Source organism: Nicrophorus vespilloides, unplaced genomic scaffold, assembly GCF_001412225.1.
Source record: "Nicrophorus vespilloides isolate i.1.1-1 unplaced genomic scaffold, Nicve_v1.0, whole genome shotgun sequence".
Lineage (NCBI taxonomy): Eukaryota > Metazoa > Arthropoda > Insecta > Coleoptera > Silphidae > Nicrophorus > Nicrophorus vespilloides.
The window spans coordinates 46003-62897 of NW_017099867.1; the positions used below are offsets into that span (position 1 = coordinate 46003).

Below are 16895 nucleotides of genomic sequence, written 5' to 3' on the forward strand. Positions count from 1 at the left end.
TTTTTTTATTGCGAAGCAATCAAAGCATACAAATCGTATTCATATTTTGTAATTACATTTACAGTCGACTATAAACAAATAATAAAACATAAATATAATTCAAGGAATAATATTTAATAATGATGTCGGCTGACGTGTTTTTAATACTAAAAATATTAACGATTTCCAACTCAGAATTGAAAATTGATGTAAAATTAGTTACAATATTGTTATTTACTTTAACAGCAAAGTGTATTATTTGGTATTATACAGAATACCTAAACTTTCATCATAACTAAAGTCCTCAAATTATCATTAGTTCATTTAGACTACATGTCTATGAAAAGATGTCTTATTTAGACAAAATGTAAAGGATAATTTGTGACATTTTTCAATATTATAAACAATAACACAAAGATATTAGAATAATTCCTATTGGATTCAATACGGATTTATTTTTTAAATGTACTCAATAATCTATGTTTTCAATTCATGTGATAATATCGCAATTCTCTAGTTTTGATTATTATTTTATTTTATCTTTCTTTATAAGTTATCCCAATTTCTTTACAAAACATTTCCTTCTTGAATTATGTATCTTCATAAATTATGATCTTATGACTTTTTTTTGTAGCTGTAGCGTGAAGTTGCGTTTTGGCAAAATCTCAATAATTTTCTCGAAAATTTGTGAGACTCCCGCCGGAAGTACAGTGTGATGAACCGTTTTTAGGAGGGTCCGGGAGAAAGAGCGCAGAAGAAGGAATCGCTGTTTCCGCACACTCGATATACTGCCACGAAGTTACAAGTTATTCTTATATTTTATTGTTTTATTTTCATCGTACGTTATGTTCCTAAGTGTATATTATGATTGCTCCATAAAACCCATATCTTGTATATTACATATGAGACTTCGAACACTGTATTTACAATGTTACGTTGCTCTCGGATTAATAATACAAAGAGCGGCGTCGCCCCCACACGACTTTCCGAAAAACTTTTACAGTGCCGTATCTCGCTCGATGCGGTCCAGGATTAATTTTTAATATCTCACTCCTCCGCTCATGATTATCAATATCCTATTCTCCTCTACGATTTTATTTTTATTTTCATTCCTCCTCCTCTGTCTCATCTCCTTCTGATGTCAGAAAACCATCATTAATAACTTTACAAAATACATTAAGCCCAGAACAAATTACCTCAAATATTAATGCGTAATACAGGTACAACTCGAGCTGTTCATTTTTTTCTTTCGTATCTTCGTCACTCTCATCCTCTAAGCAGGATGTAGCCTAAACCAAATTTACTTCGCTTATTATTTTGACTAGATAATTTCGGGTGACCACTTATGTACAATCAATCAATTTTTTTTTACCAGCCGTGCATTTCGCTAGGGGACAGCGCCAAAACTCTGGTCTTCGAGTGTCGCCATCTCGGATGCCCACCCAAATGGTCTAGTAACGATGACTGGGGATATCTGAATATACGTAGCCTTTTTTTAAGAGTGTAATTCAAATTGCCCAAATCGAATAGAAAACGAGTTGAAACTTCTGTGGGAACCCTTGAATGGGCTATTACAGTAGAACAAGACACTAGTCGAGTTGTTTTAGCCACATCTTCACGCCACTCCGGCGACTGGTTTACAACAGACAAATTCGTCTCAATAAATTACCTTCGAGCTCCTTCTTTTTTTCCTCTTCTCCTTCAGCTCCTCGTAGTCAATTTTAAATAATCAAACAGGTGTTATCCTGTATGTATGTGAGTTTCAAGAGAGAAAGAGAACTATATACTATTATATATACAATACATACATAAGAGAGTTTCTTCTATTGAGTTATTTTGTTGTTATTTTGTAATTAAACCCGATCCGTATGTGCGCGAGTCTGAAGAAGCGAAGGCTGGGGTTGAAACACATCTCGAAGTAATTGTAAATTCCTGTCATTGTCAAGTAGAACGAGAGTAAACTTCAAAGACAAACGGAGTACTGTTTGAGAGCTGGGCCAATCAGGAATAAGATTGGATTGTGTGTGTGTCTTCAGTGTTGACATTCTTCCCGGAATAGATTTTCAATTCATTAAAGCCCCCCCTTGCTGAAGAAGCTCGTCGTACACACACAAAAATCCTATTTTTCCTGTAAAAGGGCAGAGAATAAAAAAAAGTAGAATTAAGTTTATTTAGTTTGGAATTACCTTTTATTTCGGCCCGTATATATATACATAATTCGTTAAAAGCCAAGGTGAATTTCTTCCTATTTCTGGAGTCTTCCCGATCCGGCTCATGTTTACCCAGCGCTCCGGAACGAATGGTGCACACTTGAATAATGCAGTAGCCACTTCATTCTCCACCCTCACCCTCGCCCCCGACCTGTAACAGTTGCACACTCGTTACAATCGCGCTCTGCCTCTGAAAGGAATGGAAGAAACAAGAGAACATCTGAAAGTGTTATAAAATTTGATTGCCTGAAGAGAACGTTCTGCGGCTAATAACAATTACTTTTAAATTTAACCCTAGCGCATAATAACATTCAACTATTACAATGTATAATCAAATCCAGCAAATGCTTTTAAATGGAACAGATACACAGTAAACATATCAAAAAATACAGTTACCATCTCCAACTTAATACTTAACAAATCTTTTCCATATTCATTCTACTTTATTATTGAATATTTCATTTTATCCCATTGTTAACATAGAAATATCTCACAAAACTCGAAAATTTTTAAACAAACTAAATTTTAATTAAACAATATAAAAAAACTCACCTTAGCATTCGAATGTTGTTTTTCGTGTATCTGTTGTTTTATCTGTATCTGCTTTTGTTTACTTCAGCATCATTGTATTTCATCCATGAAAAGTATGTGGAATCAGCAACGTCGAAATCCATTCCAAAGAATTTAACAGTTCATCTTGATCCTGCTGAAAACGATTATTGCAAAATTCTATTAACTTTTATATAAAAAAAAAATATAATATACAAAATTAATGAAACTAGAATCTTCAAAATTTAAGAATTTATAACAAATCTAAATACATTATAAGCATTTATTGTAATATATTATGATAATGATAGTAAATATTTCATAATATAATTCTAATATATTTCTTTGGGTAGAATCTTTAGGGTTTTGTGAATTACGTAACTGTTCTTCACTAGTAACATTTCATATTGGTATAGAGTTCATTTCTTTAAATTATTTTCGATTAATTCGTAATGTGTAAAAAAATAGTAACAACAAGGTATATTTTTTATTTATTTGTTTTTGTGTTAGTAATTTGTGTGTGTAATAAATCGAAAAAAAAAGAAGCTTGAGGTGAAACCAAAGTTGAACTATACGTATTGTTATTTGTTTAGATTTAAAAGTTGCGAGAAGTTGAAGAAGTTATATTGGCTCGTCTACACGCACTTTCATAGTTTACTGTGGTGGATTTCTTTAAATAAATCTCGCAGGCCTAAAAAGGATTTACCAAGTCACAAGCAAAACAATTCTTAACAATTCCCAAGAAAATGCTTGCGTCATAATTACCTTATATGCATTTTAAAGTATCTGTATTATCATCGATGTATTATTACCAGGAATCAGCAGTAATCCAAGAGCTTGCAATTTTTTTTTATATATATATATATATGAACAATAGCAATTAACAATGAGTTATTGCGGATCTAGGTGAAATGAGCCATTGAAATTCTTGTAGTGTACCGAAAGGAGGAGATCTCCGATGTCGTTGGTGTATTCCGCCGAATAATATTCCTGATGATGGTTGTGCGGTGTATTAAAGCAGCTCATTGACTTGGTAAACAGGGGCCGCGTTGTATTTCTGCTCCGGTCGGCTCAATTCTAATATTCCGGGAAGGGCGTCCCGGAAAGAACGCCATCTACCGTGGATTTTCTATCCGCATCCTGAAATCAAGAACAGACAAAAAAAAGAAGAAATATATAAGAGGAAAGAAGGGAAAGATAGAATAAAATATCAGAAAGAAAACGAAATGCATGGAGAGAGAAAAAAAGAGAATCCGTGCAGGAAATGCGGGGCCATCTCGTCTCGATGGTTTCTCGTGGTAATGCGAAACAATGAAAATACTAGTTTAATATTTATCTGATTTAAAAATGATTTAATGTATACGATGAGATCTATAAAAGTCTCCGGATAATATTATTGAAACTTGTTATTGATACATTACCAATGCAATATGGAGCTAATAATTAGTGCTGGTCAGTAATATATGATGGGCATGAAATATATCGGCTGCGCCAACATTACAATTACAAATTTACAACTGGCTATGCAATTGATTTATCTAACCAAAAAAAAAATGGAAAAGGAAAAGGAAGAAGCATTTGGAACAGTAAAACCAAACCGTTTATGAATTAATCAAAATAATTTTTAATGTATTTAACTGTAATAAAACATATTTAACCGTATAAAGCATGCATAATTTATACTTTTTTGCACATGTTTAATTTATTAATATTTTTATGAGTTAGTCTATACCAGTGATTCACAAAGTGGGCACTGCAGGGATCCACAAGGACGGTGAAGGCCACAGGTGAATTTGGGGGGCGATGAATAACTGTTTAATAACAATTAAAATAAAAAAAATATTTCCAGGGGGCGTTGAGTAATATATTTTCTGGAAAGGGGGCAGTAGGCCAAATTAGTTTGGGAACCACTGCTATAAATTTTACATAAACACAATTATCTTATTACCTAAGACTATTTTATATTTTAGTTTCTGCTAGTTTTTATTTATATAATTATAAATATTGACTTTGTAGTTAATATTAAAAAACAATTAACAGTTGTGGTTTCCTTAGATTCTTTTTTTTTTCGTTACATAATTTTCACAAAATTAGATTATTATATTGTCTATTAGTAAATATTGATTATTTGAATAATTTTGAGCTTACTGATGCAATATATTTAAATTTGTTAAATTTGCTATTAAATTTGTCACTAAATACATTTTTATTAAAAAAATATCTTGTAATGTTACAAAACTATAGCAACTAGCTAACCTCTAAACCTCCTAATTTCTAGGTTAATCTCAAACCTGACATCTAACCTTACTTCCAATCTAACCTCTAAGTTTTTTTTTTGAAGCTAATCAAATCTTATATAAATTCAAAAATTAAATGTTCTACTCAACTTAATCTTCAGTCTAACCTCCAATCTAACCATAAATCTAATATAACCTTCAACTTATTTTTGAAGTTAACCTCTAGTCTAAGCTCGAATCTTATATAAATTAAAAATAAATAAATATTCAACGTCCAATACAACATTTTAACTTCCAACTAAATCTTCAGTTCTAAAGATTACCTATAACCCAATCTATAATCTAACTCATTAAAGATATTATACGAGATGACTCAAATTCATTGAATTAAATGTAAAATTTACATCTAACTTTATTAAACTTAAACGTTGTCATTTTGTTTGTAACAAAGTAATGTTACAAAACTATAGCAACTAATCTCTAAACCTCCTAATTTCTAGGTTAATCTCTAACCTGACATCTAACCTTATTTACAATCTAATTTCTAACATATTTTTGAAGCTAATCAAATCTTATATAAATTCAAAAATTAAATGCTAAACTCCAGCAAAACGTTCTACCTAATCATCACTTTAATCTTCAGACTAACCTCCAACTTATATAACCTCGATTCTTATATAAATTAAAAATAAATAAATATTCAACGTCCAATACAACATTCCAACTTCCAACTAAATCTTCAGTTCTAAAGATTACCTATAACCAAATCTATAACCTAACTCAATGAAGATATTATACAAGATGACTCAAATTCATTGAATTAAATGTAAAATTTACATCTAACTTTATTAAACTTAAACGTTGTCATTTTATTTGAAACACATATTCAATAGGTCTGTATTTCAGCTTTGTAACAAGTGAGATTTTTTTCTATTTCTGAAAATTTTGTATACACAAAGACTCAACAATAATATTAAAACAAAAAATAACTGTTACAAAGGTCTTTCTGTCCCATGATTCTTATTTTTTTTTATATTTGTCATTTTTTACTTTAGTGCTCATGTTACAAAGTCATATACTAAGAAACGCATTTTCGGTTCCATTAATACCACGGACTGTTAGAAACCGGACTGATTGAGAAAACAGCATAAAAAATAACACAGAAAGAGACTTTTTGACTGACAATAGTAAATCCGCACTGATTGAAGCTGCTCTAAGCAAGTAATTGTTGTATATATAATGTATGTAATATGTATATGATTATGCTAATATACAAACTGCTATATAGTAATTCCAGTTATAATTTATTTTTAATTAATAAATACCTCATATAGTAATTTGTTAGTCTGAGATGTGAAAAATATTGTTCACACTCAATAGTAGCTTCAAGCGTTACAGCGAAACTATTAAGATAAATCAAGTGTAATTGCTTAAATGCAAATAGGTAATATCTGCATTACAATGCACCGAGCATATTAAGTTAGTAGAGTGCGCATAGTGGAGATAGCCAATAGATTTCTTGTAATATCGAGTTAGTGAAGGTTCGCGAAACACTACGTACTATGAAATATATTGCATTTGTGTATGTAGGAATGAGAGATGATGATTTTAATTAAAAGAATTGTTCTTATCTGTAACAACAACTGCTGTAATAACATAAACTTACAGTTATAGCGCAATAAAGTAAAATAAAATTGTGAGCATTCGCGTACACCTCCCCCCCGCCACAAAACATGCAAAATAAATTACGAAATTATAAACTACGGAGCGTAACCGAATGGTAATTAAAGAAGGAAATAATATATTCTTATATTATTTATATTCACTACCAAGCAATTGCGTTCATTCGCTTGTGTTTTTTTTGCTTTTGCATACGTTAATCGAGCAATTTTGTTCTTAGCTCCGATTTAATTCTATTCCCATATCTGATATAGTTTATAAATGGGATTTCGTATTTCTCCGCGCAGTAATACTTCTTCTTTTCATCATTGGATTCCCTCTGTCTCAGCCCTCGTGCCGTATTTCCTTTTTATACATGTATCGAATGTGGCGCCCCCCGATTTCTCCCTGTCCTGAATACGAAATGCGCCATCCGACAGGACACACAAATACTGGCTGGATATTCTTTCTTTCTTGCATTTTCAGCTCAGCCAAAGGAAGGACAAGACGACGGCAGAAGAGGGAGAGAAAAAAAAAACAGGATCCGAACCCACATACACATACATGCACACGAGGAATGTTTTCCACCCCTATATCTTGTGTAAACCGCTTTTCTTATTCCCATGCGAGAAATTTCCTACTTCGATTCATGTTTATAACCGATCACAATATACAGCACCATAAATATTTACAATGGCGCAGGATATATTATACTTTTGTTGTTGTTTTTTTTTTAATATGAAAAATAGTTACAAATATTTTCTCCGTTGTTTTATAAATCCATCGAAAACCACAAAATACAAATTACAATTTCTATTGGATACTTATAAAATAGAACGCAGTTTGAATTTAAATCGCATTGTTTTTTTAAATACAATTAATATTAATGATACTTTGGTTTCATTGTAAAAAATAGGGTTTTTTAAAGGAAATTTATGTAATTCGAAAACCGGGGTTTTCCATCTAAGAAATCCGGTTTTTGAGCCTACACTTTCAATATATCAATTAATGAATTATTTTAATTATTTGATTAAAAACATAAAAATCTTAACACACACACAATCTCTGTTACATGAATTGACAAATAAATAAAACTGAAATTAGTTCTAAGGTTTTAGTTTAGTAAGGAATTTAGTTAATTTACAAAATCCACAAACTTATAGACAAAGACGTCTAGCTTATTTCTTTCACTAGCTTCAAAAATTGAGATGATTATGTTTTTTGAACAAATATTATCAAGATTGTATCCAAATTATTAAATATGTAAAAGCGGCGAAGAAGGAAAACAAATTTATTTGAAACAATCAATTCATAAATATCTTCAAGAATCTGAAGACTTGACTTTTAGTATTAGAGAAGAACCAATAATTTAATTCATTATTTAATGCTCTAACGACGATCCAGCTTCGTAGCTTGTGAGAGTTCTTTGTATTTCTGGAAATTTTGTTCCATGTGAGCAATAGAAAATAAGTTGTGAAAATCCTTTTTCTCTATCTTTTTGTGAAAATTCGAAAACCGATTTCGATTTTGTATAAAAATTGAGATTCTAAAACCGGCTTTAATATAAACCCTAGTTTCTATAAATATTCCACAAATTACTTTTAATGCACCGAAATATAACTATAGAATAGTATAATTTTTACAAATTTTTACAAATTATTAATGTAAACTTGTGTTATTACTTTGTATCGGGAATAAATGAAATAATTACAAAAAATAGTGTAAATGTAATTATTTCCACCCTTATCTTTGTTAAGAATTAATGCCCAAATTAATGTTATCAGTTGGGAGATGATTTGATCACCCATCCACGTTGTTTAACTATAATAAGTTGTCTATCATCAAATGATTCTATCTACATTAATATTTTGTTTACATATCATTAAAATGAATAAATTTAGAAACATGTTCTCCGTCTGCAATTCGTGTCCATATATCAAATCCCAAGATTATACAGTTATGTTTCGGGTGGGCCTTGGGCGCAGATAACGCAGCATAATTCATATCTGACGGAGGCCGACGATGTGATTGCCGTGAGATCGCACCACCGGGAATTGGCGGTTTCGCGACCCCCTCGACATCCCTCACCATGGGATTGATGCTTCAGCTCAACTACTGAATCCAATTTGAATGCCCTCCCAAATATTACACCTTTGAGAATATACCATCGACATAAAAAAAATAAATAAATAAAATGAAACTGCTCTTTTTTCCAAGCGAGAACCGAACAAAATAAGTGCATATAATTTACGGTTTGTTAACTGTACGTGTGTATCGCTGTTTGTATTATTTCCCGAGTTCCGTATCATTTCTGTAATCTGTTTTTAATTCGGTGTCAGCTGTGCCGCAGTTTCGTAAGATTATATAATTAAACTCCGGTGGGTGATGCTTCTGGCAGCAATAATTTGCCGTGTCTAAATGCGCGCTTCTTTCGAATTCCTCGTTTATTTCATTCAAAACTACATTTGTTGACCAACGTTTTACCTTACTTTAATTCGATTAAAAAATCTCTTCTAATCATTCATATTTGTTTGAATTTATTTAAAACCACTATAATTTTTATGATTATAAAATATGAAATATTAGAGAAATGTTTCAAAAATGAATCATAAATATACCAATAAATATTAAAAAGTTATATCTTAGAAATAGTTTGTGATATACTTAACAATTTTCAATTATATGTCAATTGGAAGCGCTCACCAATCCAATGTTGTTTAACTTTTTAAGATGTAAAACAATTCTAACATTCTTGATTTGAATGCTTTAATAAACTTTGATAAATGAACTTTTATTTCTATATTTATTAATATTATAAATTTAAAACACAATATTTTTAATATAATCACCTTACACTCTTATAGTAGATCACTCACACACACACTAGATCATATTTTTTTTCATTGGTTGTAAGCGGAACCCTTTTATATTATATAAGGGTTACAATTTTTTTATGTATTCTACGAGCAACCCCTTATGTAAAGTAGGAGCCAATGAAAGGACCTACGTTGAAAACAACCCTCGTGAATATCTGCATACGAACACGCAAGTCAACCCTCGCTTTTTACGTACGGAAAACCCGCGGGGTTTAAATTCCTCAGCCAATGGGAGAACGGCCTACTACGCCCTCGTTTAAATTTGTAAATTGGATCGCGAGGGTGGAAGTCGATCTTCTTGACGATTTCTACTATAAAATGGCGGAACCAACACTTCTTTACTAAACTTCAATTTATTTCTTCTATTTCCTTTGACCATTACAATAAAAAAAAAACGTATTTATTATTATATAAATACAATAAATTCTGGATTTTTACTAATATTAAATAGGGAATTCTCATCTAATTACAATTTTTGGTATAATAGACGTTAATTTTGCCATAGCATTATACATTTTTTAATAACTTCATTTATATAAACAAAATATGTACTAACTTACAATAACACATCGACTTGAATAGATCGTTTACAGCTTTCTACGTACATATGAATATATCTTTATAAATAATTTATATACTATTGAACTACAAACAGTATTATGTTCCAATTTTTTTTATAGAAATATCACGCAATTAATCATTAGTAAACTTAAATAGATTCTTAAAGATTATGTAATTGTAACTGAAATCTTGGTAAATCATCGTGTATTTTTTTTAGGCAGAGTATTTATTATACATTGAAATGGTTTTAATTTGGCTCTCGATTGTGTGAAATCGAATGGTTGAAGTGGGGGTCAAAGTTGGGAACCAATTATATGGCATTGTTGCCAATGCCAGTAAAACGTACCCGGGATTTTTGTGGAGATCGCAATTTAAAGATACCGCTACGAGACGATTCGAGAAATGATGAGCAAGGAAATATTAGTTTATTTAATTCTCTGCTCCTCGCGTTCTGTGTATCCCTATCTCTCTGTCCTTCTCAAATATATATCTATATACATCCTTTTATTCGTCCTCATCGTCTGCTCCATTCCATACAGCCATTCCAACCACCCCCAGCCAGAAGCAGGGACATTTCCAACTCACTTCTATAACTGTATTTGTAATAATTACGTTTCCGCTGCAGAAGTTTTAAGCAACACATTTGCTTCGACTATAATTGCATTATTTTCCAGCCAACATCGCCACCTTTATGCAATTATAGCGCCACTTTAGTGCCAGCATATAATGGATATGTCTGCACTCATAATACTGCCCTAATGTACATTTCGATAATACACACTAAGCGGAAATAAACAAAGACCAAAATCATAATTGAATTATAAATTTCTGGCCCGGACGAAAATAGAAATTGAAGAGAGAGAGAGAATAGAATCTCCTGCACACAAGCACACATAGACATCAGGCATGAAAATAAAAACTGGAGAATCCGGAGCCAAGTACAAGCAGCCAATTTTCAAATTCAATTTACGTGGAACAAAAGCCTTTTTCCCTCATGTTCTTTTATCTCTCCTTTTTGTTTCTTCGCCGCAAATATTTTCCTAGCAAAATTCCCCCGGTTATATATAATATAATATATATATACACATACTGCAGAGCATCTTTTTATATATATATATATTTTTTTACTTTATATAAACCTATATATAAGCGAAGGATGGAAAGGGCGAAAGTATAAATTAGCGGGGAAATGGTATGGATCCTTTGGTGCAATTTAATCAGAGCCGGAGGAAAACAATTGAGGTGGTTGGTACACATAGTTGTTGGAACGAGGGAGACAATGAAATTTCAGGCCACTAGACTTGAAGAATCAGAGTTTTGTATGTAATGAAAATGCCCGGGATTCCTGCTGTTCGCCCTTATCTCCTTGGAAATACTGTTTACAAGGCGAGATAAGTAATTAAATTTTATTTTTGCTAAAAAAGGAGAACGCAGTTCTTCCCTTTTGCAGAGATAATTCGATTATTTCGTCCGGCGTGTGTTTGTGTGTGTCCAAAGGGGATGAAGAAAGAAGCGACTCGTGGGGTGGTTGGCATCCGCTAATCAATTGCGATTTGTATTCCGCCAGTGTTTTGCCTCCGTTGTGTCGCCGGGACAATTGACTAACGAGTCTTATTACCCTCCGGTTGCCTTTATTATTAGCGTCAACTCGCTGGTGGAAAATTAACAAAACCGAATTAAAAGTGGACAGGGAACAAGTTGGGTTTCTCCGAGGGCGGTGGTAGTTCTGGAGGTCTAGTGTTGCATGTATAAGTGCAGGGGTTGGCCATATGGGGTGCATCTGTGCGTCGCGGCGCGCGGGGGCGGATTGCTAGGAGGGGTTGCTCCTCGCAGGCAGATACACACAGGAAAAAGGACGAGGGAAGGGAAGAAAAAGGAAAAGCGGAGTGAGAGTTGTCACGCACACGGTTTGATTGGGCTGCTGGCTGATCGATATTGAAAGATTCACCCCCCCAAGTCTGGTGGTCCTGCTGCATGCAGCTACTATTCGAACTGAGTATGTAGAACCAGACGTTGCACGAATTATTCCTTCGCTTCTTCTGCCATTGCTTTTTCCCCCAACGATCCCCAATCATGAAAATCGTTTACCAATTTATCTCCAAGCTCAATGTTTCTCTTTTATACTTTCTCCTCTTTTTTTATTCACCACCACTTCCTATCTACCTCCACCTAAACTATACAAACACATGCAGTAAATTAAAACTATCTCAAGTTTAATTAAAATATCATTTACTCATTTATAACACAGAAAGTTAATTTCATTATTCATAAAGATATATATTATAATATACGTGTATATCAATTTTAATTAATCAAAAAATATTCTAATTATTGCATTATTATTAACAACAAATAAAAGTATTACTTGTTATACCTCATATTAAGTAAAAATCGCTAAAAAAAATAATTAATTGACGTGTTTGATTAGTTTTGATTGTTCGCTTGTACATATATTATATAATATAATAATACATAAAACTTATAAATTAAATTAAAAATACTAATTTTACCAATATATAATGTATTAAAATTGAACACGTGAATTAGCTTAGTGTGATGTGACGTAGTTGATTGTTGTTAAGATCGAAGAATATTAGTATGTGTGTGTGTATGAGAAAGTGCGAGTGTGGGTATTAAATGCGACCCTCGTATATGTAAGTTATTTGTTGTCACCCCCTCACGCAGGGCAGAAAGTTCCTTTGATGTCGTCTGACGCGAATCCTAAGTAACAACTTTTATTGGAGTCCAATATTTATAACCAAGGGCGATCGCGCGCTCGTTGGAAATTCGTATATAACGCAAGAAGATCAAACGAAAACCCGAATATCCAATTTTTCTATGTGTTCCCTAGAAGTCCTTTCGCCCCTGTAATCGCATCGCCTCGAGCCTTTCCACACACATACACAACACACACACACTCACACTTACCAGCCGAAAAAAAAAATTGAACGTTTTATTACAACAGCTATCAATTCCGAAACAAAAACCGATTTTCTTATAAAAAATTTTAAATCCAATTTTCCGACCCTCCTGATATATATCGACATTACATTTTATATGACTTTCATTTTAAATATATAGAGAAGTAATATATTTCATTATGTTTACAAATAGATCAATTTTATATTAAATAATTATAAAGTTCTAAAATTTTACATAATTTATTGAAAATTTGCAAACACTTTATTTGAATTGTTGAAATATAAGATAAATTACCTTCACACACTGTGATAAGAGCTGATAGGTCCCTGCTCGTGAAAAGTTTGTATAAATGTTGAATTATTTTTTGTTATTTTTAGTATTTATAAATTTATTGTATATTGATTCTGTGTAATTGTCTTTAGACATCTTAATAGTCTATTCCATTTTTTATTTTTTTGCTTGTTTATATACTCTTTTAGTTTGTTTGTACTAGACATTGACTGGCTACATACACTGTAAGGTGTGAGCTAAGTGCACACCTCCACTCTATTATAGAGTGGAGGAATCAGAACAGAACAGATAAATTATTTTTATCATAATAAAACAAATTATGTAATTCTATCTTGTTATACTTCTTTCTTATACTTTTTTGGACCCTAATTTTATTCCGACTTGTGAATGTTATTTTTTGGGGTCCAACTTTTTTCTTGTTTGTATATTTCGATCTATCTAAACATAAACTAAAGGAAGTGATCCTAGGGCAATTTAACATATAGAATAATATTACTATAGTGATTCATAACTACAAGTAATACTGCACAAATATCACTCACAATTACACCCACAAAATGCGTAATGTTCTATATGTATAAATAATGGCGGCACTTTACTTTTTTTGTGTGTGTGTGTGTGATGTAAGAATAATAAAGAGATGTAAGATTTGGTAACGAGAACATATTGTTCCTGCAGGAAGTGCTGACGGGGGTTCACGAGAAGTGTCACACCCCCTGGAAGCAGGAGAAAATTGTAGTTGCGGTGATGTCCCGCCAAACATTTATCAATTTTCCAAGATAAAGTGAAGTGCGACAGAAAGAGAGACGCGGCTGGAAACACACAGGAAGCTTTTTATTACATCATATATACTAGGTTTCTATATTATCTTCGATATTTTAAATTGGGGAGAACCGGACGACACCGCCACAACGAACTGGAAAGCAGGACGAAAGGAAGGACGATATATATAATATATATATAAAAAAGAAAGGAGAGAAAAACAAAGCACGCAATCATAAAAAAAAAGGAAGAGGAGCGTCCTCCGAAGCAGAGAACGAAATAAAAATAGGGAAGAGGAATGGTAATAAAGAGACAGCCTTCTCTATTTGTATCGCAACGCGTTATAAATTTGAAATATATGTGCTACGGCCGCATGCTGCTCGAATTATAAACCATAATTTATTTTCAGCTTGGGGCCTCCTTTCTCTCTCACTTGATCTCTCAATTCCTATACCATAATACACCGTTGTTTTAATAAATTTCTATTTTCCGCTCTCGCATGGATCGACCTTTGACGTGTCAAAATGCGATGGCTGCCACGTCACTCCCCCTTCGGAATGTTGCGAATTAAAAAGTTAAAAGGCATCGCCCCACTGATACGATTTGGTTTTCTACTGAATTATCGCATGATTTATGATGGAAAATGTACTTTTTATTCAGAGACGCCTTGCTTACCCGACGCGTTAGCATAGTGTATCAGTCAGAGTCAGACTAGACAGCATATAAATCATCATTTCATCTTTGGCCGAGTCATCGTCACCAAACTCTCTCTATCTACTACCATCATTAATACCACTTTTTCAGACAAGCCGCGTCGCCGGAATATCGATTCCCCGGATGGAAAGCCAAGATATTTTTTAAATTAATTACGAAAATATTGAATATTGTCTTAGATGACTACGAGCGCAGATAATCCATGATGGATTTCTGCGAAACCCATTTATTTGTGCCATAACCATAAATTATCTATTACGCAGTACCAACAAACTGATTATGATAAATGCGTCATTAGTGCAACGGTGACATAAATAGTCTGTTACAACTCTAATTGTATGTAACTGTGTTACGGCAAACTCCAATGAATATTGATTTAAAATTAACTAATATACACGCACGTACACAAGTATTTTTATTGCCAACCATTATACAAAGTGTTACGTAAACGTGTACCATTTTAAAACATAAAATAAATTGCGTCACTTAATTACCATTTGAAGATCATCCGCATACTAACAAACGGTTCTATTCAAAACAGACCCTTACTTCCTTTTCCTGCTTTTAGAAAGCAATCAACAAATCATAATAAGATTGTTACATCGAAGCACAATTAATCATACATCGATTTGCAGTTCATGCAAATGATTGATGATCACGTAAGTATAGGTGAAATGTTGCAAATATCCCAGCAATGACATCGTTTAGTAACCTCATACCCGAAAGGAAACAATTTGTTACATCTATTCTCATATTATGTTTATTTTATAGCACTTAATCACCTTGCAAATATTAATTATTCATGTTTGAAACCGGACTAATCAAGTAACTAAAAAATATTGTTTTTTCAATTTAAAAACCGGACTATGCGAGATTATGTTTTTTTTTGGTAATTTACAATAATAACTTGATGTGATCCCAAAACAGTGACTCACTCACTATAAGTACATTATTCATATTCTGTAGTGTTTCGGTGTCTTCCACTAACGCAGGAGATACCCCCCTGTCAAACAAAATGGATGGCCTTAGGACAAACATCGCTAAAATCTGATTGAAATTGGTGATAAAAAATACTTTACCACCAAAATCCACATTAAGCCAAAAAAAAACACGATGGGGTCTGTTTTTCCCATGAGATTTGGGAAACCCATCATTATAATTTTCACTATTTAGCGCCTCTAGCAACTATTATTTATATAATATTACCTTTAAACTTAACACTCTGTATTTAATGTTTAATATACAGTATTAACAATAATATAATTGATTTGGAATTAATTACAGGTTTAATAGTTTCTAAGCTTAGAGAAAATTATTTTGTAATAATATAAATGTTATTTGCAATAAAACCGCCGGTAGGTTTATGAGTAATACTAAATTTCAATTACTATTAATTTACAAACTTCCTTTTATTGCTCTCGAAATTGATTAAATTATAAATTATTTATTATACCTTAATAATTAATACATTTCCTAATAAATTTTCTTACCTCAAAATTTCTTCAGTTTCTCTTTTCAAAACTTCTTTAGATATGTTTAAACTTCTCCATTCGATCATCTCTATATCAATTGCGATATTTGGAAGAAACTGAAAAGAAAATTATAAATATAATTTTTATCCAAAAACGATCGTTTTTAATTTAAATTTCCCTTATTAATCCGGTTTCAAACAGTATTGTTGTATTAAATTAAAAAAAAAATAATTAATAGGATTTCAATAATTACTTATTATTATAATAAAAAATACAGATGTTTTCTGGAAATACATACAGAAATTTGTTTTAAGAAAATAATGTTTAAAATTTGAATGTGTAATTCTCAAATCACAACAGCAGCTTTTGAAAGATAACAAAATTTGTGTTTCGACATAAGCCTGCTGTTGGTTAAAAGCGAGTCTTCTATAATGAATAGATTGAACATCTGTCCAAGTCCTGGTGGTCTCAATGTCAATTTTGTTTTATAGTGAACAGTGTTTATCTTGAAATACCATAACAGTTACATCCTGATCATATCTTATCAGTTAATCGCTTCCATTATAAAGATGATCTCAAAAAATCAGAACAAATAGAACTGATTTAACGGAAGTAGAAGCAGTTATAACAATCAATAATCAATTTCAAATTAATAAGGTTTAT

The 16895-nt window shown here is 32.1% G+C and overlaps 1 long non-coding RNA gene across 1 annotated transcript; it reads right to left on the reverse strand.

Annotated features, from left to right (window-relative positions):
* Positions 1-2745: 2745 nt before the first annotated feature.
* On the reverse strand, positions 2746-16335 carry LOC108565916. The gene is made up of 3 exons (XR_001891193.1): positions 16251-16335; positions 3678-3878; positions 2746-2895 (listed from the first exon to the last, which is right to left on the reverse strand). It is a non-coding gene; the product is annotated as an uncharacterized LOC108565916 (long non-coding RNA).
* Positions 16336-16895: the final 560 nt, after the last annotated feature.